Genomic DNA, 24841 nt, shown 5'->3' on the forward strand with positions numbered 1-24841 from the left:
AACACCGCAAGCGTTTCCACAATACCGCAATAACCACCGTACCGCGAGGCCAGTACCGAAAAGGCACCGTACCGTGAGATGTTGATACCGTTACAACCCTACTTATTATAATCATCTGCGCTATCCAACCATGACGCTGCCTCGAGTCATGAGTCAGACAGAAAGAATGACTCACAGCATGACACATTTGTATTCCCTCAAACACAAACAGTAGCCTACAATCTTATAACTTGTAATTTTAATAATTTTTCTAAAGGTTTAAGAATGTTACCTTATTGCAAGAGAGAGAGCGAGTGAGTGAGAGAGCGAGTGAGCGAACGAACGAAAGAGAGAGTGCAACGCGATGGTTCACTTTCATCAATACAAGTATGTTGTTTAATATGTTTCTCTGAAGTTTATATGAATGAACACGAGGATTAATGCACTGCACGAGACAGAGTGAGAGAACAACGCATATTCACTATCATACACAATAAACATAAATATGTTGTTAAAGTTTCAAATGAATACGAGGAGTTACAAGACTGAGAGACTGACAGAAACGCGAATGTGTTCAATCATACACAATAAACTTAAACATGTCATTTGATCTGTTTCTCTAAAGTTTAAGCATTAAACGTGTTGTTTTATAACAGATCATTTAAATGTGCTTGTGTGGTTTGGTCAAAAAGTAAACTTCTGAGTGTTTGATTCTGATTTAATCCAAGCCTTCAAAAACCCAGATATTTTAAATATGGATGTCTCCATCAAGATGCGCCTTCCAAATGGAGCACTGGAGGAAGGAGAGGGTAGTGGTGTTAGAAGAGATTGCTTAACAGAGTTTTGGACAGACTTTTATGAAAGATGCACCTAGGGAGGGGACGTTAAAGTCCCATTTTTTATTATATGATTACAGTTAATTAATAGTAAATGTGATGTGAATGTGATGAAAACGTGTGTTGCATGTGTGTTAAGTAAGTGTTGAGTATTTGAAATCACTGCACTCTCCTGCAAGAGGAACATTTTCATGGCTTGGAAAAGTTAATTACTGAACCACATACCAAAACATCTTGCTCTTCTATTTGTATGAATCAAAGTCAGAATTACATCACTGATTTACAAAAAGTTCAAGAGATGTTGGTGTGGTAGTACCTCTGATAGCACCTGAACAATAAGATAAGAGAGATAACTACCTCAAAAGCCTGATGTGCTGTGCTACACAACATTGAGACCAAACATGGTGTTTATTTACAAACCAAAACACCTCAGAACTTACCCCATGATTGGAAGTGTCTCATCATAAGAAATATTATTGTCCACTCAAATCCTCTTGCAAGACTAAATCTTCATTTTCATAGGGGTCCAGTAATACTGCAGGGACTTCAAGATGGTAGGGAATGGTAGCGACCTGGTAGGAGGGCATGGCTGGGGCCTGGAAGGGTATGGCTGGTAGTCCTTCTGTGTCACCAGTGGAATGCTTAAAGGGCCATTTCATCGATAGGAACATTAATCTTTGTTGAAAGTGGGTCATATTTGTAGTCGAAATGTAACATTAATTTAGAATTTTGTGCCTATTTGACCGAGAAAAGACAGAACTAGACTTTAGAGCACATTTTTATGAAAAACTACAACTCCCACTATGCACCACAATGCACAGCTCTGCAAGCCACTCCCATTAATCAGAACACGGCTCAGATATGCTATTGTGTACATAAATGCCACGTTAGTAAAACAAAGAAAATAGCCACCACTGTGTGACAGACACCAACATGACTTACTTTTAAACGTGATGTTACATTGTGTTACACACAATAACACTCTGGCCTGGTGTGTAGCAAAGTCTTATTCAAACAGTAACGTGCGGTTTCAGATCCGCAGTACAAATGTCTTTCCAAGTACTTAAAAAAGGGTATGCATATTAAATGTTTATTTAGTTTTACCAATTTTCTTTTTGTCTCTTGTTTACTGTAATTACATCTGTGTTATATTGGCCTCACTGCTCTCACAATATAGACATATAAAACACCGCTCAGATATCCTATTGTGTGCATAAATTCCACCTTAGTATAACAAAGTGAGAGAAACACGTCAGACGTCCGTTTATCCCTGCATCCTGCACACAAACGCGTCCCCTGCACAATATCTCCACAGATGCGCTTGCCTCAGCTCTGTGCTCGTAAGCCGAAACACGTCTGTGAAATAAACATGTCCAAACACGCGCAAAGTTGCTCTCTTGCCTGGAAACATTTACCAAACGAACGTCCATATCCTTATCTGATGCAGAAATGTTATAAAGAAGGCACACAGCGAGAGTAGAGGCACTATCAGTCCGGGCTTCTCTACGCAGCAGAGGCCGATGGTTGCGGCGTCTTCCCCGGGCTCCTCTACTCAGCCGAAGGCCAGGCTCCGGTATACTCCTTGGGCTTCTGTTCCTCCATCTGCCTGAGCTCTTTGCTGTATTGTGGCTCATAAAGGTGCAATGAACAGCGGATTAGAGCATCACGCTTGCAAAATCACCCTCTTCTATATCATATTGTTTAACCTCCGCTGTTATTGTAACACAAAGCCTGGCTCGCTTCACAAAGCTGTTTAGCTTAGCTTAGCATAAAGATGGCGGCTGATTGTTTTTTTGTCTTTGTTCGTATATTTTCGTAAGTCCCACCCACTGATCTGTAATAGGTTTTTAGCGTGAATGGGTCCCACCCATAGCCCCCACCTTGGAAAAATGAGGAATGAGTGTCTGTAGTCTTTCACACTCAACAGAGATACAGGATTTCCTTCTTTCAATGACGCAAAATGATGATTTTTACATCATTGAAAGAAGGAAGTACCTCACTGAAATGAGTATTTCTCCCGTCTCAGGAGAAACTGAGGGAATGATGCACGACCATTTAAAAACATGACTGGGGTTCTAACGATACAAAGCTTAATGCAAATGGGTGAAGTTTCCCTTTAACTGGACTTACAACCCCAAAACAGAAAAAGTTGGGACACTGTAGAAATTGTGAGTAAAAAAGGAATGGAATAATTTACAAATCTCATAAACTTATATTTTATTCACAGTAGAATATAGATAACGTATCAAATGTTGAAAGTGAGATATTTTGAAATGTCATGCCAAATATTGGCTCATTTTGGATTTCATGAGAGCTACACATTCCAAAAAAAGTTGGGACAGGTAGCAATAAGAGGCCAGAAAATTTAAATGTACAAATAAGGAACAGTTGAAAGACCAATTTGCAACTTATTAGGTCAATTGGCAACATGATTGGGTATAAAAAGAGCCTCTCAGATTGGCAGTGTCTCTCAGAGGTCAAGATGGGCAGAGAATCACCAATTCTCCCAATGCTGCGGCAAAAAATAGTTTTCTGAGTTTCTCAGAGAAAAATTGCAATGAGATTGAAGTTATCATCATCTACAGTGCATAATATCATCCAAAGATTCAGAGAATCTGGAACAATCTCTGTGTGTAAGGGTCAAGACCGGAAAACCATACCGGATGCCTGTGATCTTCGGGCTCTTAGATGGCACTGCATCACATACAGGAATGCTACTGTAATGGAAATCACAACATGGGCTCTGGAATACTTCCAGAACACATTGTCAGTGAACACAATCCACCGTGTCATTCGCTGTTGCCAGCTAAAACTCTGTAGGTCAAAAAAGAAGCCATATCTAAACATGATCCAGAAGCACAGGCGTTTTCCCTGGGCAATGCTCATTTAAAATGGACTGTGGCAAAGTGGAAAACTGTTCTGTGGTCCAACGATTCAAAATTTGAAGTTCTTTTTGAAAAACTGGGATGCCATTTCATCCGGACTAAAGAGAACAATGACAACCCAAGTTGTTATTAGCGCTCTTTTCAGAAGCCTGCATCTCTGATGGTTTGGGGTTGCATGAGTGCGTGTGGCATGGTCAGCTTACACATCTGGAAAGGCACCATCAATGCTGAAAGGTTTATCCAAGTTCTAGATACATATGATCCCATTCAGACGTTGTCTCTTTCAGGGAAGACCTTGCATTTTCCAACATGACAATGCCAGACCACATAGTGCATCAATTACAACATCAAGACTACATAGAAGAAGGATCTGAGTACTGAAATGGCCAGCCTGCAGTCCAGATCTTTCACCCAAAGAAAAGATTTGGTGCATCATAAAGCGAAAGATGCGACAAAGAAGACCTAAGACAGTTGAGCAACTAGAAGTCTGTATTAGACAAGAATAGGACAACATTCCCATTCCTAAACATTGGTCCTCCTCCAGCTGTTCCTTTATATGCACATTTAACTTTTCTGGCCTCTTATTGCTACCTGTCCCAACTTTTTTTGGAATGTGTAGCTCTCATGAAATCCAAAATGAGCCAATATTTGGCATGACATTTCAAAATATCTCACTTTCAACATTTGATATGTTATCTATATTCTACTGTGAATAAAATATAAGTTTATGAGATTTGTAAATTATTCCATTCCTTTTTTACTCACAATTTCTATAGTGTCCCAACTTTTTCTGTTTTGGGGTTGTAGATCATTTCATTTTCATTTATTTATTAAGCACCAATAAACATAACTTCCGTTGACCAAGGTGCTGTACATAGAGAACAAAACAAACATAATGCAATACAATACAGCGACAGCAATAGGGCAATAACTTCAACATTTAATTTGGATGATCCACGCCCAGGTTTTTAACATATGGCTTCACGTATGGTTTCAAAGAACCATGATTTATATTAGTTTTGTCCCATGAACTGGAAGGTGTAAATACTATAACCTCAGTCTTTTTTTTCGTCTGTGTAGCAATGACAGCTCAAGTTATATTTTCTAGAAATAGTGCTCAAAGGAAGCATGTATAATGAAAATAACATAGGAGCCAGTGTGGAGCCTTGAGGAATTCCACATATTAACTTTACTGATGTAGATCGGTAGTTACCAATGTTGACTGAAACGCTCCTGTTTGTAAGGTAAGATTGGAACCAATATAAAGCAGGGTCTCTAATTCCCACTAAGTGTTCTAGGCGAGATAGCAGCACATTGTGGTCTACCGTGTCAAATGCAGCACTTAAATCCAGGAGAATCAAAACTACAGAGTCTCCAGAATCCATGGCTATAAAAATGTCATTAAGCACTTTAACAACCGCCGTTTCCGTGGAGTGAAATTTATAAGAAATTTTATTTTCATTCAAAAAAGTTTCTAGCTGACATAGGACTACTTTGTCTAAAATTTTTGTTAAAATGGGAGATGTGAAATAGGTCTAAAATTTGATAGATTAGAGGAGTCTACATTTGGCTTCTTTAGTATGGGTTGCACTGACGTATGTTTTAAATGCTCAGGGACAACTCCCAACTCAAGACATTTATTTACAAAGTGTAGTAACGTCGTACTCAATGCATTGAACAGTTTTTTGAATAGTGGTGCTGGGATAATGTTTAATGGTGATCCTGTAGGTTTTAGCTGCTTCACCGTGTCATTTAAAAAAACGTCATAGTGATTGGTATAAACTTACTTAGTTTTGCCGGTGTAGTTTAACTGACCTACAGGGTTGCCCGTGATCAGTTGCCTGTTATTTGTAATTCCCGCTATATTATCTATGAAAAACTTGCAGAACCGTTCACACATAGCCACTGACTCACTCGAGTAAATGGACACAACTGGATTTATAGCAGTATTAATAATATTAAAAAGAACTCTGGGATTATTGTCAAACTCTGGGAAATTCGAATAAAACAAATTCAGGATAAGGGTGACGTCACGCTGAACAGATCGTGCATCGTAGCTCCGTCGAGTTCATCATCTAAAATCCTTTTTTTACCATCTTATTCCTATTTATATAATATAACTTATTAGTTTTACATAGGAATACTTTACCGTGATGATTATTGAGCAGTACTACCACGTGAAACTATTTATCACTAATAAACACCCAGTGTTAGCATATAGCCCGCTAGCATCCACAAACGGTGGAGGCTGAAGCTAGCATTTTCCGATCTAATGGTGGATTCATCTGATATATGCTTTTCTGACCTGTCCTCACCTGAGCGGGAAGCTGTGGAGGAGTCGTTTCCCGGTTTCAGCAGATCCAACGCGAGGTACAGCGCCCACTTCACCCTGCCTTCCGACGTCCACAAGCGAACGAGGCGTGCAACAAACGAGCATTCCACGCGATGCAGCTTCACGGACCGTGAACGTCTGAACAGAGAAACGCCATCGCCCAACATGAAAGCGATCGGGAAGCTGTGGAGGAACCGCTGCCCGGCCTTCGCAGATTCGGCAAGCCCCACAACACCCTGGCCCCAGACGTTCGCAGGCGACCGAGGCGTGTCACAACCGAACACCCCACGCGATGCAGCTCCGGGGACCGCGTTCGGGTAAACGAAGACGCCATCGCCCAGCATGAAAGCGGTAAGACTCCGCTTGTTATTGTAACATGTACTACTTGCCACATGTATAGTTTAGCTTCTGCTGTTAGCATAGAGGGGTTTACATGCACTAAGTGTATTGAAGTATTAAGGTTAACTGAGAAGGTTGCTGAACTAGAATCGCGCATCCGAACGCTAGTTGAGGATAGCAAAACCGCTAATGTTACTGTCGCAAATAATCTATCGAGCGAAAAGACTAATGGCTCGGTTCCGACATCAGATGCTAATATAAATATTACAAATACTGTATCGAGCGCGCATAGTGTTTATCAAAATACACATGGCTCGGTTCCGTCATCAGAGTCAAGTCGGCGGTCAAACTGGGTGACTGTTAGGCGGCATAGTCATATAAGGCGTCCTTCTAAGACCCATAACGTAACGACAATTTCTAACAGATTCGATCCCCTAAGGAGTATACCAGCTGAAACACCTTTTAAAAGTGCCCTGGTCATTGGAGATTCTACACTCAGGAACACTAACATTGAGGCTCCAAACACCATAGTCGACTGTATACCGGGAGCCAGAACGTCTGACATTAGATCCAAACTTAAAGTGCTGGCTAATGCTAAGCGGAAGTTTTCTAAGATTGTTATTCACGCCGGCACGAATGACACTAGGCTCCGCCAGTCGGAAATCACCAAAGATAATATTAAGGAGATGTGTGAAATTGCAAAAACAATGTCAGACAATGTAATATGCTCTGGTCCCCTCCCCGCCTACCGGGGAGATGAAACACATAGTAGATTAGTGTCTCTCAATGGATGGATGTTAAAGTGGTGCCCTCAGCATAATGTAGGGTTTATAGACAATTGGAAGCATTTCTGGGGAAGACCATTTCTCCTAACCCGAGATGGCCTTCATCCGTCATCGGAAGGAAGTGCTATACTCACTAAAAATCTGATCAATAGTCTTAATTCTGATATAGTATGACTATCCAGGGCCCAGGTCAGGAAACAGACGGATCGGCTTAACCGTCCATCTGTTAGCTGCCGTGATATGTCAAGACCACTTATATCCCAGCACTTCGAGTCAATCTTACCGAAATATCAGCACATTTCAACTGTATCTGTTCCCCGAACAAATAAATACAGGGCACCGCTTGTTACATCTGGTACAAATCTGATTCAAATAAAATTAGAAAACAATACATTAACAGATGAATCTCGCATCTTAAAATTCGGCCTTCTTAACATTAGATCGCTTACCAATAAAGAACCTATTGTCAATGAAATAATTACAGACCAAAACTTAGATGTACTCTGTTTAACAGAAACCTGGCTTAAAGCAGACGACTACATTAGTTTAAATGAATCCACCCCACAAGACTATTATTATAAACACGAACCTCGATTAAAGGGGAGAGGGGGTGGTGTAGCTACAATATACAACACAATGTTTAAAGTAAACCAAAAATCTGAGCTAAAATTTAAATCATTTGAAGTAATGTTGTTAAATATGGAAATAACTGATCGTAACCACAAACAGCTTTCTTTTGCTTTAGCGACAATCTATAGACCACCGGGCCACCATGCAGATTTCCTTAATGAAATAGCAGATTTCCTATCTGAGCTTGTAGTCACTGTAGATAAAGCTCTTATTGTTGGTGATTTTAATGTCCATGTGGACAACCCAAAAGACGCATTAGGACGTGCGTTTATAGATGTTCTAAATTCTCTCAATATTAGACAAAACGTGACAGGGCCAACGCATACTCGTAATCACACATTAGACTTAATTCTGTCACTCTGACTCAATATTAATGACGTCGAAATATCACCTCAGAGTGATGCAGTTTCTGACCATTACCTTGTGTCATACACTGTACTTCTAGATAGGATCACTCAATCTACAACATGCTTTATTAGCACTCTTCCAGACCTGTCCCAAATGAAACATGTAGCAGATAACTGTGACGATCTAGATATTGAAATAGAAAACCTAAACAATGTCTGTTCTAACACATTGGATGCCGTTGCTCCCATTCGAAAAAAGAGATTCAAAGAAAAACCGCCAGCTCCATGGTATGACCATCACACAGCAGCCCTTAAAAAGGCAGCTAGAAAAATGGAAAGAAATTATAGAAGCACAAAGTTAGAAGTATGGCGCGCAGCATGGAAACAGAGTGTTAAACACTACAGACAGGCTATTAAAACCGCCAGATCTACATATCTTAGCAAGCTTATAAATGAGAATCATAATAACCCTCGTTTCCTCTTTAGCACAGTTGCGAAACTGACTAGAAACAAAGAACAAACAGAAACCAATAGTAAACTTCAACACAATAGTAACGACTTCATGAACTTCTTTTCTAACAAAATTTCGGCTATTAGGGAAAACATCGTAGCTACCCAGGCAGCCACCACTCTACCCATTAGTTCACTTAACACTAGACTACCATACGAACATCTTGATTCATTTAAACCTACTACAATAGATGAGCTCTCTAAACTAGTCACATCATCCAAATCATCGTCCTGTATATTAGACCCCGTTCCCACAAAACTACTTAAAGAAGTATTCCCTGTAGTGTCAACCCCGGTTCTAAATATCTTTAACTCATCACTAGAAATAGGATACGTTCCAACAGCTTTCAAACTAGCAGTTATTAAACCGCTGATTAAAAAACCACAGCTTGACCAAGGAGAACTTAATAACTTTAGACCAATCTCAAATCTCCCTTTTCTTTCGAAAATATTAGAAAAGGTAGTGGCAAGCCAGTTACGCACATTCTTGACAAATAATAGTACATATGAAAAGTTCCAATCAGGATTCAGGCCCCACCATAGCACAGAGACAGCGTTGCTTAGAGTTACAAATGACCTCCTATTAACATCCGATCGTGGTGAAATCTCAATTCTTATATTACTAGACCTTAGTGCAGCATTTGACACAATAGACCACAGAATCCTACTCAATAGACTAGAAAACTATGTTGGTATCAGTGGTCAGGCGCTAGCCTGGTTTAGGTCATATCTAACCAATCGCTATCACTTTGTTTATGTAAATGAGGAAGAGTCATATCACTCCCTGGTTAAATACGGTGTACCGCAGGGATCAGTTTTAGGTCCTATCCTGTTCTCGTTATACATGTTACCCCTAGGAGACATTATCAGGAAACACAACATAAGTTTTCACTGCTATGCGGATGATACCCAGCTTTACATCTCCTCGCATCCCAGCGAAACACACACGTTTTCTAAGCTAAAAGACTGCATTAGCGATGTTAGTGACTGGATGGGACATAACTTTCTTAAGCTCAACTCCAATAAGACAGAGGTACTTATTATTGAACCAAATCGCTACAAACATAATATGTCAGATTACAAATTGCACATAGATGGCTGTACTGTGGTGCCATCTTCCACGGTTAGGAACTTAGGTGTGATGTTCGACAGCAACTTATCCTTTGATAGTCATATCGCCAACGTCTGCCGCACAGCATTCTTCCATCTTAGAAATATCTCAAAAATACGCCATATACTGTCTACATCTGACGCAGAGAAGCTTATTCATGCTTTTATGACCTCTAGAATAGACTATTGTAACTCGCTACTTGGGGGATGCCATTCAAATCAGGTCAACAAGCTTCAGCTAGTTCAAAACGCTTCTGCAAGGGTACTTACTCGATCTAAGAAGTATGACCACATAAGCCCAATTCTGGCATCTTTACACTGGCTACCAGTTAAATATCGCATCCAATTTAAAATATCATTAATCACCTACAAAGCTTTAAATGGCTTAGCACCCTCATATCTTAGAGAATTACTATCAGAATACAATCCTTCACGCACACTACGGTCGCAAAATTCTGGCCTATTGATTATCCCTAGACTATCAAAAGTGTCTAAAAGTGGAAGATCCTTTTCCTACTTAGCCCCTAAGCTCTGGAATGATTTACCAACCGATGTCCGAGAATCAGACACAGTCGATCATTTTAAATCTAGACTTAAAACTTTTCTCTTCAACAAAGCATTCGCATAATTTGTCTAGTAAAAGTTCTTAACTCGCAATAGTTATTTTCACGGAACAAAGCACTCACGGTCATAACACAGACCAACCAAATAAATAAATAAAAACCTTTTCTACATGAACACTTAAAATGAATTGCATTAAATAGTTTGCCACCGTTTGCCACTGAACCTGCATTAACGACGACAGTGGGGCTTTCGGCCTTAGTCAAACGGTTTGGCACGTATGGTCGGGTTGCGATTTTGGTGCTTTCGTGTGTCTTGTGAATAGTATGCCATACAGACCCGTTTGCCACTGAACCTGCATTAACGACGACAGTGGGGCCTCCAGCCTTAGTCAAACGGGTTGGTATGTATGGTCGGGTTGCGTTTTTCGCGCTTTCGTGTGTCTTGTGAATAGTATGCCATACATACCCGTTTGCCACTGAACCTGCATTAACGACGACAGTGGGGCCTCCAGCCTTAGTCAAACGGGTTGGCACGTATGGTCGGGTTGCGATTTTGGCGCTATCGTAAGTCTTATGAATAGTATGCCATACAGACCCGTTTGCCACTGAACCTGCATTAACGACGACAGTGGGGCCTCCAGCCTTAGTCAAACGGGTTGGTATGTATGGTCGGGTTGCGTTTTTCGCGCTTTCGTGTGTCTTGTGAATAGTATGCCATACAGACCCGTTTGCCACTGAACCTGCATTAACGACGACAGTGGGGCCTCCAGCCTTAGTCAAACGGGTTGGCACGTATGGTCGGGTTGCGATTTTGGCGCTATCGTAAGTCTTATGAATAGTATGCCATACAGACCCGTTTGCCACTGAACCTGCATTAACGACGACAGTGGGGCTTCCGGCCTTAGTCAAACGGGTTAACACGTATGGTCGGGTTGCGATGTTTTTTGGCGTCTTCTCCTGGTCCTGTAAATGGTATACAATATAGACCCGTTTGCCACTGAACCTGCATTAACGACGACAGTGGGGCTTTAGGCCTTAGTCAAACGGGTCGTCAGGTTTCATTTTCTCTTAAAGATCGGAAGGTGACCCTTATTTACCATATATACCCTCGCATTGGGCCCCCAATTTGCTAAATCCTCAACTGTGGATAACATAATTATGCCGCAATATTTAGTCTGTCTGGAACTAAGCTGAGTTAAACCACATCACTGTGTGACACTTCAATACATATGAACGGCTGCTACGCTAATACGATTTTGTTTTTCTCTCCCTGTCTCGTCCTCGACCCGAGGACGAGACAAACAGACCCAGTCCCGGTAGATGTGAAAGTCGGCACACCTCTGATCTACTGGCCGTCCTTCAACGTTATACCCAGCTGATACCTGACCAACGATCACCGGCAGAACCGCTTAATCTCCGCTAAATCTCCATTTCCGTTCTCCCAAGGGTTTTTCCCTCCTAGGACTTATTTTTCCTCGGATAAAAGCCCGGGGTTTTTTTTTCTCCTAGGGGGTTTTTCACCCCGGGGAGGCAGCCTTTTTGGGCTTTACCTAGCTTCCTCTTCTATACGTTGCTTTAGTAATACGTACAATTATAATATTGAGTCATAGCCGCAGCAAATTTAACTGCTCATGCTATCATGTATTCTGTTGTGCTATCTGTCGTTTTCTGTGCTTTTCACTGCTTCTATTTATGTAAAGCTGCTTTGAAACAATTGACTTTTGTGAAAAGCGCTATATAAATAAAATTGAATTGAATTGAATTGAATTGAATTCCCTGTAGTGTCAACCCCGGTTCTAAATATCTTTAACTCGTCGCTAGAAATAGGATACGTTCCAACAGCTTTCAAACTAGCAGTTATTAAACCGCTGATTAAAAAACCACAGCTTGACCAAGGAGAACTTATAACTTTAGACCAATCTCAAATCTCCCTTTTCTTTCGAAAATATTAGAAAAGGTAGTGGCAAGCCAGTTACGCACATTCTTGACAAATAATATTACATATGAAAAGTTCCAATCAGGATTCAGGCCCCACCATAGCACAGAGACAGCGTTGCTTAGAGTTACAAATGACCTCCTATTAACATCCGATCGTGGTGAAATCTCAATTCTTATATTACTAGACCTTAGTGCAGCCTTTGACACAATAGATCACACAATCTTACTCAATAGACTAGAAAACTATGTTGGTATCAGTGGTCAGGCGCTAGCCTGGTTTAGGTCATATCTAACCAATCGCTATCACTTTGTTTATGTAAATGAGGAAGAGTCATATCACTCCCTGGTTAAATACGGTGTACCGCAGGGATCAGTTTTAGGTCCTATCCTGTTCTCGTTATACATGTTACCCCTAGGAGACATTATCAGGAAACATAACATAAGTTTTCACTGCTATGCGGATGATACCCAGCTTTACATCTCCTCGCATCCCAGCGAAACACACACGTTTTCTAAGATAAAAGACTGCATCAGCGATGTTAGTGACTGGATGGCACATAACTTTCTTAAGCTCAACTCCAATAAGACAGAGATACTTATTATTGAACCAAATCGCTACAAACATAATATGTCAGATTACAAATTGCACATAGATGGCTGTACTGTGGTGCCATCTTCCACGGTTAGGAACTTAGGTGTGATGTTCGACAGCAACTTATCCTTTGATAGTCATATCACCAACGTCTGCCGCACAGCATTCTTCCATCTTAGAAATATCTCAAAAATACGCCATATCCTGTCTACATCTGACACAGAGAAGCTTATTCATGCTTTTATGACCTCTAGAATAGACTATTGTAACTCGCTACTCGGGGGATGCCATTCAAATCAGGTCAACAAGCTTCAGCTAGTTCAAAACGCTTCTGCAAGGGTACTTACTCTATCTAAGAAGTATGACCACATAAGCCCAATTCTGGCATCTTTACACTGGCTACCAGTTAAATATCACATCCAATTTAAAATATCACTAATCACCTACAAAGCTTTAAATGGCTTAGCACCCTCATATCTTAGAGGATTACTATCAGAATACAATCCATCACGCACACTACGGTCGCAAAATTGCAAAAGTGTCTAAAAGTGGAAGATCCTTTTCCTACTTAACCCCTAAGCTCTGGAATGATTTACCAACTGATGTCCGAGAATCAGACACAGTCGATCATTTTTAATCTAGACTTAAAACTTTTCTCTTCAACAAAGCATTCGCGTAATTTGTCTAGTAAAGGTTCTTAACTCGCAATAGTTATTTTCACGGAACAAAGCACTCACGGTCATAACACAGACCAACCAAATAAATAAATAAAAACCTTTTCTGCATGAACACTTAAAATGAATTGCATTAAATAGTTTGCCACCGTTTGCCACTGAACCTGCATTAACGACGACAGTGGGGCCTCCAGCCTTAGTCAAACGGGTTGGTATGTATGGTCGGGTTGCATTTTTTGCGCTTTCGTGTGTCTTGTGAATAGTATGCCATACATACCCGTTTGCCACTGAACCTGCATTAACGACGACAGTGGGGCCTCCAGCCTTAGTCAAACGGGTTGGCACGTATGGTCGGGTTGCGATTTTGGCGCTATCGTAAGTCTTATGAATAGTATGCCATACAGACCCGTTTGCCACTGAACCTGCATTAACGACGACAGTGGGGCCTCCAGCCTTAGTCAAACGGGTTGGTATGTATGGTCGGGTTGCGTTTTTCGCGCTTTCGTGTGTCTTGTGAATAGTATGCCATACAGACCCGTTTGCCACTGAACATGCATTAACGACGACAGTGGGGCTTCCGGCCTTAGTCAAACGGGTTAGCTCGTATGGTCGGGTTGCGATGTTTTTGGCGTTTTCTCCTGGTCCTGTAAATGGTATACAATATAGACCCGTTTGTCACTGAACCTGCATTAACGACGACAGTGGGGCTTTAGGCCTTAGTCAAACGGGTCGTCAGGTTTCATTTTCTCTTAAAGATTGGAAGGTGATCCTTATTTACCATATATACCCTCGCATTGGGCCCCCAATTTGCTAAATCCTCAACTGTGGATAATATAATTATGCCGCAATAGTTAGTCTGTCTGGAACTAAGCTGAGTTAAACCACATCACTGTGTGACACTTCAATACATATGAACGGCCGCTACGCTAATACGATTTTGTTTTTCTCTCCCTGTCTCGTCCTCGACCCGAGGACAACGAGACAAACAGACCCAGTTCCGGTAGATGTGAAAGTCGGCACACCTCTGATCTACTGGCCGTCCTTCAACGTGATGCCCAGCTGATGCCTGACCAACGATCACCAGCAGAACCGCTTAATCTCCGCTAAATCTCCTTATCCGTTGTCCCAAGGGTTTTTCCCTCCTAGGACTTATTTTTCCTCGGATAAAAGCCCGGGGGTTTTTTTTCTCCTAGGGGGTTTTTCACCCCGGGGAGGCAGCCTTTTTGGGCTTTACCTAGCTTCCTCTTCTAGTCGTTGCTTTGGTAATACGTGCACTTATAATATTGAGTCATAGCCGAATTGAATTGAATTGAATAATTAAAATGCTCCTCAAAAGCTTCAGCAAAGGCAGTGGAAGTAGCATCAGTGATTCTCAGTGTCTTCCTCCGCGTTTTACAGAGATTTATCGTGTTAAGTGCTAGGGGCATACTAAATGTGATGGGATTATGATCAGAGAAACTATGATCGCATATCTCAATTTTACTCAGCAGCATCCCATGGGACAGAATAAGATTGAGGGTGTGCCCCTTTATATTTGTAGGTCCAGTAACCAGTTGCACTAAGTCAAAATCTTTTGTTAAGTTTATAAAGTCTTTGATGAATTAATTTTGGGGGCAGCATATATGAATATTAAAATTCCCCAGAATTAAAAATCTCTCAAAGTTTGGCATAATATCTCCGAAAAAGTTAGCAAAGTCACTCAGAAAGTCTTTATGTGCCTTTGGGGGTCCCGACCACAGCAACACCAATAGGAGAATTTGAGTCCAGCATAAGCAGCTGTAGTTCGAAGCTGTTGTAATCAGTTCTTTGTATAGTCATTGAAACCAGTCTTTAAAAATTGTAGCCAACCCCCCCCCCCCTCTTAGCAAGGCGAGGTGAATTTCGATATTTGCATCTAGGTGGTACCAGCTCCGAAAACGGAGTTAAGTCTCCATTTGAAGGCCATGTTTCAGTGATGAATAAAAAGTCTAAGGATCGAGCAGTAAAGAAATCTCTGATAATAAAAGTCTTATTTATAATATAATAATAAACTTTATTTTCTATAGCGCCTTTAAATGTAAGTCTCAAAGCGCTGAACAACAACAATATACAAATAATACACACATTTATAAAACAATGCAACAACAAATAAAACTATAAATAAAGAAATAAAATACAAATGTTCAATTAAAAGCTAACCTAACAAAATGAGTTTTAAGGCGAGATTTAAAAACGCTAAGGGTGGGTTGCACCAACAAGGATTAGGCCAAAATCTGGTTTAAATCAAAGCTTATTAATAATTCCGTTGCACCAAAGTTTAAACCTGTTTAAAAATAAACAGGTTTAAATTTAAACTGTCATTTTGATCCAGGTTTAAATCTTACAGTAAATCTAGATTATCTTTAATCCTGTTGCTCCATTACTTTAAACTCTGTTTTAAATCTAAGTGAGGGATTAACTTTAAACTTGCATATGAGGAGGTTTAAATATGTTTTTTTATAATTAAATGTCTGGCTAAATGATTAGAAACACATATCGCGAGCGTGGTGGCGCTATTCAAAGATGTGTTTATTATAACGTCTCAGCAAAGTGAGTTTGGCGGCTCAAAAAGTTACCGAGGCTCATATGTGCTTCTCCTCTGTCACGCGCGCTCCAGTCAGACGAAAGACAGTGAATGAACGGACACACGGTGGCGCTTAATGATAAATGCGTCGACACATCTTGTTCATCATATCACAATATCTGAGCTTTGCGATATTTCCTGTCACAATATTTCCTGATGTTAATCAATACAATTGTTTTAAAAGATTGTCAAATGTTTTTATTTGAATCAGACCTTTAGATTAGCCTACTGGTGTATGTAGGTGATTTATAATACAAAAAACACATTACATTTGCTTGCATAAACTGTTTATTTCCTTTTTGAATGACAATGTCAACATTGTTGCTGTTTAATTACACCAAAAAATTCAACATGGCGGACAAAATAAATCGCAGATGAAGGGTTTAATACAGTTTAAAGTTTTAATCTAAGATTTGTTAATCTGTGTTTAAATTTAAGTGGTGCAACACAACTCGAATTAAAATTAAACTGAGATCAACAAACCCTAGATTAGCTCTAAACTCTGCTTAATTTAATCCTTGTTGGTGCAACCCACCCTAAGAGTACTAGCTTGCCTTATCTCAATAGGTAAGGAGTTCCATAGTTTTGGAGCTAATGAAGAAAAAGCCCTGTCGCACATTGATCTTAAACGAGTTAAAGGAACAGTTAAAAGGCCAGTTTCAGAAGAGCGAAGGTCACGCGATGGAATATATGGAATTAAAAGCTCAGCCAAATATTGAGGTGCCAATCCATGCAAAGCCTTGTAAGTAAGCATCACAATTTTTAAATCAACTCTAAAACCAACAGGGAGCCAATGTAAAGACTCCAGAACCAGGGTAATATGGTCACTCATGCTAGTTCTAGTAAGGATTCTAGCAGCTGAATTTTGCACTACCTGCAATCTGTTTAAGGTAGCTTTAGATGCCCCTGCCAGCAAGGCATTACAATAATCAATCCTGGTAAACACAAAAGTGTTAATCAACCTCTCAGCAAAGGCGATATTTCTAAGATGAAAGAAGGATGTTCTAAAAGTGTTTTTAATATGAGGTTCAAATGTTAAACTAGAATCGAAAATCACGCCCAGATTCTTCAATTTTGGTTTAAATTCCATAACTGTACCATCAATGGGCAAAGTAACCGACCCAGCTTTACGTAATTGGTGTGGTGTACCAATAAGCATAACATCAGTTTTTTCACTGTTAAAACAAAGAAAATTGTGTGTCATCCTATCTTTTATCCTAGAAATACAAGTGGTAATAAAATTAACAGGCACATTGTCATTAGGCTTAGTGTGTATGTATATCTGAGTGTCATCTGCATAAAGGTGAAATTTTAAACCAAGAGATCTCAAAAGCTGACCAAGTGGGTAAATGAAGATGCTAAAAAGCAAGGGGCCCAAAATTGATCCCTGAGGGACTCCAGATTGCATAACACTAGTTTCAGACCTGAAATCACCCATAGACACAAATTGTTTACGATCAGAGAGGTAGGACTGAAACCAACTTAGTGCAGTATCACAGACCCCAAAAACAGTTTCTAGACGATTAATTAACACCAAATAATCAATTTACCATTCTTATTTACCACCGACCTCACGTTGATCAGGGCCGTCCTTAGCTGCACCGGATCTTCCATCTGGCGCGGTGCTCTGCACAACAGTTGAAGCAGATGTGCCTAAACGCCGTGACGGCGGAGATGAGGCGAGCGTTGTCGGGGTCTTTGATCTCCCCTGCTGGGTAGAACAGGTATATTCCAAGCATAGGTGTCTGCTCTTAAGCGCCAAGCATAGGAGCGGTTGCTACCACCTTCCTTGCCAAATCGATCGATCCTATTGTTCAGCTTCCTGCTTGCCTGTAGCAGGATCTTGAGCTTGATGGCCACACCGCCACGCTTACCCCGTCTCTTCCGGTGTCTGTTCACCAGGGCATAGTGATGATTGTATTTTTGATGATGATTGTATTTTATTTAAGTGTCATGCACTCATAGGTGCCCAGCCCATATGGGCTTATATGACACTATCCAGTTATTAGGAAAGATGACCATCAAACAAGGAAAAAAACAAACACCACAACATCCTGACATACACATCACTAAATCATATTATCCCAGGATACAAAGTTTTTTGTCTCAATGTCCATGCCTTCTCAACAAAGGTTGCCACACAAAAAATTTCATTTTCAAATAACCAAAACATAATTTCACCTTCCGGCATCCAAAACAAATCCGGGTTTTTCTGTTGCATCATAGTATACAACTCAATTCTTAAATTATTATACATTGGGCAATAAAACATAAAATGAAATTCATCCTCCACCAAACATAAATCACATACGGAACATAACCGATCCTCCTCTGGGACTCCTTTAAAACGCCCCACTTCCACCTCTAGGGGCAACACTCCCGCTCTGAGCTGAGCACATAAAGACCTCTGTCTTCTTTTCAAATTATATTTAACATAAAGTTCGGTAGAAAAATTTTCCTTAAACTGTACATAACTTCTTAATTTAGGCTTCCGTAGCATCTCTAGTTTCCAATGTTCTTTATAAATCTCAAATAATAACTAAATGTAATTATAACGTACTACATTACTTTGCAAACTATATGGAAACACCAAATGTAGCACATAGAAAGTATTTGTTGAAATGATTATAAAACTATTTCATTTGTTAACATTATTTTACTATAGTAAACTTTATTATAAAAGACTGCTTACATACTATATCACTGTGCAAACTATATGGAAACACCAAATGTAGCACATAGAAAGTATTTGTTAAAATGATTATAGAACGATTTCACTTGGTAATTTCTACGTTATTTTACTATGGTAAACTTCAGGGGTGTCAACAATAATCGATTCGGCAATGCATCGCAATGCGCGCATGCACGATTCAGCATCGATGCAGCAAATGCTATAATCGATTATGTCACTGTTTATTTTTTGGAGATGACCGTGATAGACGGGTAAATAAAAACGCACCCTTTTCCATGGAAAGTGGACATATGGGCACATTTCGGATTCTATGAAGTTAATGGGAAACAAGACTTAATTACTCTATGTGTAAAATTCTCATCTCGCTAGCCGACGTCTCGTTTCTATTGTGAATTCCTGTCGGGCTACCAAAATGTATCTCCACCCTGCCCGTCAGGCTATCTTGGGGAGGAAATAATATTTTAATTTTTTTGCTTTGTCTCAGATTTAGTTAGGTAATTATAGTGTATGTATTTCGGTGTCCTCTTGTCAGTCATTGTCCTCACGTACCAAGTGAAACTGTCAGGAAATGAAGTGAAAGCATAAATAAACTCATCCTCTAATGTGCACGTCTGATATGCGCGACCCTCTGCACGTGCTTCTAGGTTCTTCACGAGCACCTGCTTGCGCGAACTCAAGTCATTTAATAAAATAATGTCATTTCATTTTTACCTCATACACTAACATTGTTTTATCGTATTTTTTTTCTAACTTAAATATGTGAGAAGGAAAATATGTTGTGATTTACGTCTAGGCTATTGAGAGTATGATGTTACAAGCTGATAGGTGACTGCAGTGGTAAGATATGTTTACCTAAAGTGAATAGAATGTGTGTATGTCATTTCGTTTTACCTCAGAGTCTAACATTAGGGGAACATAAAGGGAATTATGTTTATTCCTTTTTAATAAATATCTGCTTTAAGTCTTCTATATTGTGTTAAAGTCACTGGTTGTTTATTTATTTGATAAAATACCATGTTATCTAAATACAATGTGTGATGTGTTGAGATATTTTTTATAAAACATAACCTGTATTATAATACATTCATATAATATTTCAGTAATATAACAATTAAATTATTCTAACGTTAGGGGAACGGTAAAATAACCTAAAACCTTGGAAAATAGGGGAACGTTTTGGGAACCAAATTGTTAGCTGGGATGGGCAGGAATATTTGGCTTACATGGAAATACAGGATTTATCAATATTCTACATTAAACAGTGTATTTTTTTATTCTGACTACTTATATTCATTTCAGGCTACCAAAAATTTAAGAGTGTCTGCCCAAAGGGCTACCAGGGATTTTAACATTTTGCGAGCCCTGGTCAGCTTTCGTTTTTGTTGAGAATAGTTGCACTTGAGTTTACTACTTGACTTATTAATAATTTGCCTTGTTGTGTACAGTAGAATTCTGATGCATCGCAATGCATCGTAGAATCGAATTGAATCGTTACCTGGTGAATCGTAATTGAATTGAATTGTGAGGGCAGTGCCAATGCACACCCCTAGTAAACTTTATTATAAAAGACTGCTTACATACTATTTTACTGTGCAAACTATATGGAAACACCAAATGTAGCACAAAGAAAGTATTAATTGAAATGAATGTTAGTTCTACATTATTTCACTATGGTAAACTTTATTATGAAAGACTGCTTACTTATAAGTGCTATGTTTTTAGTTATTAGGTTTTAAGGAGAATGCAACAGGTTCCAGGGCCTCTTACCTGCGTGATTCATCATCCAGGTTTTGCATAAATTGTCTAAATCCCCTACACACAGAACATTTATTGTACCGACTATAAACCTTTGAGGCGCAGGACTAGAGTAAGTTTTATTGCATTTTTAAACCAATAACACTAAAGTATCATTATAGTAACAATAATAAGTACCCAAAAGAACAAAAGATGTAACTTTAAAGAAAATATAGTAGTCAGTCAAAAGTTTTTTTATTTATTACCCATATATATATTTAAATGTTAAACAATATACAAATAAACATACTTTAGTAACCATATTGTGCTCTTCTTTCAAAAATTGTTAAATTCACTTCTTACAGCTATCTATTCAGATAAATGGCATATCAAAGCTTTGTCAGCTGGTGCTATTTAAGACGACACTATAAGGTTATCATCCTGTCGTGTGTTGTTCTCCAGATATGCTTGGAGCTTCCTGATCAGAATGTTGGCTTCCGACAACCCATGCACTGAAGATTGTATGCAATCACGTCCTCCTTTGAAGGTCTCTCAAACTGTGATGCCAGGTCCATTGGAATCGGGGTTTCCTTCAGCTTATCTTCAAATACCTCATAAAACACAAGCCTGATCACATCATACACATAACTGTACAAATATTGCAGTCAATAAATCTTTTGTTTTGATCATTTATTTCCCTGCTTCATACATAAAGTTTTTAATTATGAATGTATTTGAAATAAAACATTACTGCTTACAGTATGTCACTTGTGTGTTTTGGGAACATAGCCTTGTACTTTCCCTCTCCTGCTTTTGTTACGGCTTGATGACATTGTAATGGATGGCTGCAAGGTACAACCTGTAAAAATATAAACAAGCAATAAATTTATTGTAAAAGTAAATACTACTTTATTTAACACAGTTACTAAAATACTTTAATACCTGCACAGCATTCCAATAAATGGGAAAATAATTTTTTTTTGCTGCAAATCTGAAATCTCAGGCTACGGACAGCAAAGGCATCCACTGATGATGGTGATGGAAACATTGTGAAACGATGCTACTGCCTGGGTTCCTATGATTATGCAGAGAAAAAAAACTTTGTCATCATCAGTTATACATTTAAGACTGGTAGTGGTTTCACTAGCTAAATACATCATATGTGTTACACACCTTTGCTCCTCATATGCCAGTCTGACTCCTTGTACTGTGTGTAATGATGTTGCATGTTTGCATACAGTGTAGAAGAGTGTGTCCAGCTGCAGTCAAAAAAGACATATTATAACAATAGAGTACAACGACTATAGATCGTTAGACTATTCATTAAAACGTTCATGTATTACATATTACATGGCCCAACATTAGCAACACACATTACGTGTTTACTTTGTTTCAAAATCTAAGAAAGCTTTATGTAAATACAACAGTAAAATAGATATAACGTTAAACAAATCATCTGTACTTAGAGTTTCTTGAGTTTTATCATGAGAACAAACTTTACCGGTAACAGTTTAGCTGGAACAGCTTAGCAAGTTTGTAAACACGTCTAAATAAACATTGATAAAAAACTGATAGTCTGCGTAATTCAACATACACGTGTGTAAATATGGTACGTTGTTTATGAAATACATTATTACAACACAAAACAATTAGCTTGCAAGCTTAGCTCTACACGCACATAATGTTAAGCTCCGGTTACCCGTAACGTAACGTACAGTAAAAGGCAAATAATAAACATGAATACTTACAGCCTGTGATCCAGAAGTGCACAGTAATCCAACTTTCAGGAGGAGACGTCGCGCAAATCCAGCTTCGGTTCATGAGAAGCAGTTATTGTGAAAACTCTGTGAACAACTTCTGACTGGATTTTTCTGGAACCGTATTAAACATGATGTCCTCTGTGGAAGTCCATAAAGTGCTATTTTGCCCTCGCATCTAAAGAGACAGCGTCTACTCGAGAGATTTAATCGCTTAAATGATGAAACAAGAGTTTGCAAACAGAGTCAAAGCAGGGACTCCCAACCTCCGCCATTTTAGCTCTCTTCTGACTCGGCGCTCTCCACCCCCGTCTTTGAGGGTGTACCCAAGTAAAGCAGAGAGGGCTAAACTATGATAATGTTGGTCTTCTCTACGTCACTAATCCCAGGAAGTAAACTGTTGCCTACAATCCGAGTGTTTTTTGTAGTCCTCGAACATTAGAGACGATAACTCGCGTCATCGTTTTCTTTGAGGTATGTACTTTTTGAATATCGTTATCATGTACTAATACACACTTACACACAAAAGGATGTTTAAAAACGTGTATCTCATAATAGGTGCTCTTTAACAATCTCATACCAAACATAATCACTGAATGTTAGTGTATAATTTTACATTCTCACAACCCGTGAAACCCAACAGTGCTGTAAATCCATATTGCCTTTAGGGTTCATTTTTTCACACAAATTAAATCTAGGGTGTCAACCAGACCTATTAAGACATCAAAAATCATCATATAAAACATAACCATGGTGACGATCAACAACAAAACTTTATGCTACAATGCATACCAGGATGGTATAAAACTCATTCATAATGTCACGGGGTGACTTTTGGAGGGCGGAACCAAATGTTGGAGATTTGTTCCGCCCGGGCTGAAAAACACAAACACCGGCACTTCCGGGTTTCTTTGGAGAGAAAATCAGACGCGATTAGACGCAGGTGTGATAAACAAACGTGGCGATTGTGGATTAGAGGACAGGGAGAAGAGGCGGAGGATATAAGGAGCTGCAGAAGTGACCAAAGGGAGTTCGTTCTTTGATTCAAGCGGATCTGGTGAGAGGAAGTTATCGTTGGGAGCGAGTGTAACACTACGAAGGCGGAAGAAATAACAAGGGACTGGGTGAAACGGACGGAGGAAAATAAGAGCCGGCTGAGTATTGAATGATTCAACCAAGCTGTGTGTGATCTAACTTGTGAATTGATTTACCTGTGCTAAGTGTGTACAGTGGGATTACTCGGCCAAGTGTTAGTGGGAGAGGAGTTCGGACAGCAGGAGTGCGCCGAACGGAAGATTGCAGTCGGCCCTGGAGGAAGAAGGAACGGGGGCGTCGGGACGCCGACGATTTGTCACCCATCTGTGGTGGAGACTGTGCCCAGTGCACCCCAGGACGAATACAAATCAGTTGTTGGTTGAAGACCTTAAATCACTAAAGTGTGAAGAGTGCAGTGGGTGAGTCCTTGTCTTTGGAGTGAGTGTGGGCACGTGAACGAGTTTGCAGTGCTGTGCTGTGCTTGTATTGTCAGTAACCAACACCAGATGGAAGGAGTTCTGGGAAGCCAGTGAACGCCGGATTCTGTGCAGTTCCATCGTAATTATGTGCCACATCTGACTTCAGAGTCATCACATAGCGATACAGTGTCCCACAGAGAGAAACGGCCCAGTTGTCTGGAATACTTACCTTGTGTTTACCTTACAGAGTCGTTACGCATTGTTTTAGTGTCATGAGGAGAGGAACGTCCCGTCATTGGAACTACTTACCCTGAGTTGAATCCTTGGAGCCCTCACACAGTGCCACCATGTCCCAGAGAGGGAAAAGGCCCCGTTGTCTGGAACCCTGTGAATACCTTTCAGAATCACCACGCAGCGCCACGGCGCCCCAAGGAGAGAGAGACACATTAGTCGCCTAGGCTATACACCTGTCTCTCCCCCTCGAGACGGAACCAACGTGATACTCACCTTGAGGCTCCCTCCGTGAGGTCACCAAACAGACAGAGTCAGGTCGAGGGCCATCCAGGACCCAGGTACCAAACTCTCCCAGCTCAAATTCTCACCTTTGTTGCTTTTTACACCCAGGAGAAGGCGGGCGTTCAGGGTCAGCAGTCTGTCAAAGGAAACACAAAAAGGAGATTTTGGTGAACGGACTAAGTCAAGTTGCAGGAAGCGAAAAAAGGACTCACCCAGAAATACTCTACGGCTGGGCCGACGAGAACCAAGATTGCCCTGCATCCAATGGCTTGGATTTTAGCTCCCTTTCCCTGAATTGATTTTAACTAATTTAATAAAGTTTGTTTTAAATTTTACTTACTACTTCTCGTTTGTCTGGTCATTGGGGTGCTTTTGGGAACTCCCCGAGGTGAAAACTAGGAAGGGGCATGGCTCGTTACATCTGTGGTCCGCCCCGACCTGTGACAATAACTCCCATCATGCATTTTAACGTGAGAAAATGTTGCAACTTTCTTACCATTTACCTTCACCATCATTGAGATTTGTATCAGAAATCATAATGTTTCTCTTAAGCAAAAAACAAACCA

This window comes from Paramisgurnus dabryanus, chromosome 8 (genome assembly GCF_030506205.2).
Source record: "Paramisgurnus dabryanus chromosome 8, PD_genome_1.1, whole genome shotgun sequence".
Lineage (NCBI taxonomy): Eukaryota > Metazoa > Chordata > Actinopteri > Cypriniformes > Cobitidae > Paramisgurnus > Paramisgurnus dabryanus.